The sequence below is a fragment of the Penaeus monodon genome, chromosome 38 (assembly GCF_015228065.2).
Source record: "Penaeus monodon isolate SGIC_2016 chromosome 38, NSTDA_Pmon_1, whole genome shotgun sequence".
In the NCBI taxonomy this organism is placed as follows: Eukaryota; Metazoa; Arthropoda; class Malacostraca; order Decapoda; family Penaeidae; genus Penaeus; species Penaeus monodon.
Genome location: NC_051423.1, coordinates 30,259,479 through 30,264,478, shown reverse-complemented (window position 1 = coordinate 30,264,478; position 5,000 = coordinate 30,259,479).

Here is a 5,000-nt window from a genome sequence, read left to right as displayed (position 1 = left end):
TGTTTTTGACCGAATGGCCGGGAATTTGCTAAACGGATGTAAAATAGTGCTTGCTTGCATTTCGTCGTGTTATGTAATCTCACCTCATTAGCGTCTGTTTAAGGAAGCTCGGCCATTATGAATAAGTAAATAACAATGATAGTAGATTATTGTATCGCGGAGATCCTTTGGTAAACCTATTTTTACAGTGTTTGCAGTGTCATCTTTTAAATACTACAATGTTTTGCTGATGTTGAGCAAGGCACACATGCGAGATAATTATCGCGTAGAAGTGCTCATCTCGTACCCTTGTCGGCGATGAATCCATCCCAGCAAAGTCCGATGCGTGACACGTCAGCCTATCTAACCTGTGGCTGACGCAGGGAAGATTGGCTCTTAGTGTAGAGCCTTGGGAGAGGACCTCGCAGACTTGCGTTGTTATTTAGTACTCAAAGAGGAATGGTACGAGCATAGAGCCCGTTGGTAGAACCTCACAGACTTGCGTTGTTGTACAATAAACAAAAAGGAGTGATCTTAGAACGTAGCCCTTTGGTAGGACCTCTCAGATTCGCGTTGTGTAGTACGCAGATCCCTTGGGTAGGACTTTACGCTTTCCTTATCTCATGTAATGTGTAAAGTGTAGCGACTGACCAACGTCGATCGAGAAGGTGACAGACGCCAGATTTCTTTTAGATTGATAATTAAAAGTGAAATTAAAACCTGTCACAACGTCTAATACGTGGCTCTTTTGTTTCAGATTTGCGAGGCTTGCACGACAAAAGGCAAAATGTCGTCGGCAGGAGGACTCCTGTCATGAGCCTGTAGGCCTGGTCATGCCAGTGAATCGACGCTACAAAAGTAAAAAGACGGTGAGCGCTGTGCAGAGGTCGTCAGGTATGTAACGTTATCTCTCTCTCTCTCCCTCTCCCTCTCCCCTCTCCCCTCCCCCTCCCCCTCCCTCCCCCCCTCCCCCTCTCTCTCTCTCTCTCTCTCTCTCTCTCTCTCTCTCTCTCTTTCTCTCTCTCTCTCTCTCTCTCTCTCCTCTCTCTCTCTCTCTCTCTCTCTCTCTCTCTCTCTCTCTCTCTCTCTCTCTCTCTCTCTCTCTCTCTCTCTCTCTCTCTCTCCCCCACCCTCTCTCTCTCTTTTCTCTCTCTCTCTCTCTCTCTCTCTCTCTCTCTCTCTCTCCCTCCCTCCCTCCCTCCCTCTCTCCCTCCCTCTCTCCCTCCCTCCCTCCCTCCCTCCCTCCCTCCCTCCCTCCTGCCCTTCCCTCTTCTCCACTTACATATATACTACTTATGATAATACAGTTCGAATGGGCGTATTCAGCTTAACGGCTTCACTGCATTTTATGGGAACTTCAAGCAATAGCAGCAGTACCATAGCCCAGAAACAGCAACGGTTGTAGTTCTAGAGCAAAAGTTTGGCTTTATTTTGTGGTGATAGCTCTGTGTGTGTGTGTGTGCTTGTTTGTTTGTGTGTGTCTTAATCTGTTTTTTTTCCAGATACGCTTTCAGTTTACATCGTCGCCCGTGTCTTCGCAGGTGTTGAAAAGGGACCCGGGAGGGAAGGGTAGGGTGCGAACAACCTTGATCTGTCATGCTGTTGTGTTGTGTGTTGTCTGCGTCAGTTGTGTTCCTCGAAGGGGGTGAGGGGAGGGGGATCGGCGAGGGGAGGGAGGAGGGATGCACACACCCCTCCCCTCCAGCACACACATACACATACACTGCTCTTGCGCAGATGCAGGTGCTCCTCTGTTGCGGGGTTGGTACTTGCCTCGTGCAGGTGTTTGTGTGTGTCTGTGTGTGTTTGTTTGCATGTGCTGGTTTGCGTGCTTGTGTGTACAAACACTTGCCTGTGGATGGGCTTGAGGGTTATTCTCGAGTTGCTGAGTGATAAGAATTAAAAGTGAGGGGTAGGGGAGGAATAGAAGAAAATTGAAAAGAAAAAATATATAGGAAGGAGAAAGGGCAATAGAAGAGAGGTTAAGAGGGGAAAATAAGAGCGAGGAAGAAAAATAAAGCCATGGAAAGTGAAGTGAAAGAGAAAGAGAAAGATAAGACAGACAGAAAGAGAAAGATAAGACAGACAGAGGGAGTTATAGAAGAGAGAGAAAGAAAAAGATAGACAGGGGTGAGTTAGTAGAGAAGAGAAAAGAAGAGAAGTAGTGGAAAAGGCGAGGAAGAGGGAAAGAGGGAATAAGAGGGAGAGGGGAAGAAAGATAAAGAAAAGGGGAAAGGGAAATGAAGAGAGCGAATGCAAAGCATGAATGAGGCAAGATGCCCTAGCACAAAGCTGCTGCCGCCTCCCCGGCTGTTCTCGGGCAGCGTGGTGTGACAGCGAGTGGAATTACACGCGCATATTGTCTTGAGCGAAAGGCTGCAGGTGCGTGGAGAGCAGCAAATGCTTGCTTCGGCGGTGACAGGAAGAGCGACGTGGCACTATTGGGCTCTATTGTTGCCTCGTGGCGGGCATCGGGCATCGCCGCCACCCTCCTTCGCTGCCACCTGCGCCCCCCGCAGGGACCTCGACGGCGGCCGTCATTGTTTACGGCGAGGATCCTTTTCGAGTTCTTTTACGGCGAGGAGGGGCTTCTGCCCCTCCGCGCGTGGCAAGCATCAAACCGACGATTGCAGCGTCCTTTCTTGCAATAGTGCTGAGATGTCCACGTTCTTATTTTTTCGCATCTGAGGAATCCGACCGCGGCTGTGGGAAAAAAGGGGGCGCCAGAGAGCGCGGGCATTAGCGTTTTCACCGTTTCAAGGTTTCTGTTTTTGTCAGTCATGGTTCTCATCAGTATTGTGTACACAATGGATCAGTATGTTTTAATCTGTCATCATATTTGTCCTCCTGGAAACGTTACTGTCCTGGGTCTTTCTACACAAATTGCACATACATTTCTCCGTCTAAGGAGTCGCCTTTGGTCGCAGAAAGAAGTTGAGGTAAGATGACCCAGGGACAAGCAAGGCATCTGTGGAGTGGGCCCTGGGGACATAGGGCGTCCGTGGAGTGGGCCCTGGGGACATAGGGCGTCCATGGAGTGGGTCTTTAAGATATAGGGCGTCCGTGGAGTGGGCCCTGGGGACATAGGGCGTCCGTGGAGTGGGTCTTTGGGACATAGGGCGTCCGTGGACATAGGGCGTCCATGGAGTAAGCCCTGGGGACATAGGGCGTCCGTGGAGTGGGCCCTGGAGACGTAGGGCTTCCGTGGAAGGGCCCTGGAGATGTAGTACGTTCATGGAGTGGACCCAAGAGATGTAGAAAGTTCATGGCCTGGGTCCTAGGGACAAGGGTGTTCTTGGAGTTGGTCCTAGAAACATATACCGTTCGTGGAGTGGGCCCTGGAGATGTAGGATGTTTGTGGAGTGGGCCCTAGAGAGATGGGGCGTTCTTGAGTGGATCGTGAAGACATGGTTAGTTCGTGAAGTGGTTCCTAAAGACTTAGTGCGTTCGTGAGGTGGGCTCTATAGACTTAGTGCGTTCGTGAGGTGGGTCCTAGAGGTTTAGTGCGTTCGTGAGGTGGGCCCTAGAGGTTTAGTGCGTTCGTTAGGTGGGCCCTAGAGGTTTAGTGCGTTCGTGAGGTGGGCCCTAGAGGTTTAGTGCGTTCGTGAGGTGGGCCCTAGAGGTTTAGTGCGTTCGTGAGGTGGGCCCTGAGACCTAGTGCGTTCGTGAGGTGGGCCCAGAGGTTTAGTGCGTTCGTGAGGTGGGCCCTAGAGACTTAGTGCGTTCGTGAGGTGGGCCCTAGAGATTTAGTGCGTTCGTGAGGTGGGCCCTGAGACCTAGTGCGTTCGTGAGGTGGGCCCAGAGACTTAGTGCGTTCGTGAGGTGGGCCCTAGAGACTTAGTGCGTTCGTGAGGTGGGCCCTGAGACCTAGTGCGTTCGTGAGGTGGGCCCTAGAGGTTTAGTGCGTTCGTGAGGTGGGCCCAGAGACTTAGTAAAAAGGGTCCTAAAGACAGGGCGTTCACGAGTGGGCCCAAGACGTTCAGGCAGCGAGGGGCAGGCGGCGAGACCCGGGCTGGAAGTAGCACTCGGCCGTGATGAAAGTGTGGCGTCTTCTTGGACACTGTGGGGGCGTCGAGCGGTCATTGTTCCCGCCGCCACGCCACACCCAGCACGTGTTGGAGCTCGTGACGGAGTTAACTGTGACGCCCATTCCTCCTCCTCCTCCTCCTCCTTTTCCTCTTTCTCCGCTTCCTGTATCATCTCCATCGCCTCTGCTTCAATCTCCCTCCTCCTCCTCCTCCTCCTCCTCCTCCTCTTTCATTTCCTCCTTTTCCTCTTCCACCGCTTCCTCGCTCCCCCCCCTCCTCTTCCTCCTTATTTTCGTCTTTCTCCTCCCCCTACCTCTCCTCCTACTCCTACCACTCCTCCTCCTACTCCTCCTCTTCCTCTTCCTCTTCCTCTTCCTCTTCCTCTTCCTCCTACCCCTCCTCCTCACTACCCCTCCTCTTCGCCCTACCGTTCCTCCTCCTCCTACCGTTCCTCCTCCTCCTCCTCCTCCTCCCTGCTCTTTCCCTTTTTTCACCCCTCTTTTCCTCTCCCTCCTCCCTCTCCCGCTGCAGGGTTCTGAACGTGGTAAGGCCCTGCGGGCGGAGGGCTGCGTGCCGAGAGCCGCTGAGGCGGGCATTGGGGCGAAGGGCCAACGGGGGAGCCGACGGTGGAGAGGGCCATTCCGGTGGCTCTTTGCTGACACATCCATGTTGCTTAAGGTGTATTCGGAAATAAACGTGTATTTTTGCGAGACACAATCTGCTAGTTGCCCATTGTTTGGTAGCGTGAGGAAGGCCGAGATCACGGAGAGGGCGCCTGCATGAGGAAGCCTGTCCTACGGAACGGCACATTGGACAGATGGCAGCCAACGTGATACTCAGGTGCTGGTGACGCCCTGCCTCACCTTCTGCCCCTTCCCTTTCCTCTTGCCCCCGCCCCCCGCCGCCGGCCCGTACCCCATGCCCATCCCCTGCCCTTCCCCTCCTCCGCACCCCGCAACAGCTCGTCCAACCCCCACCCCCCATCCCTTAACC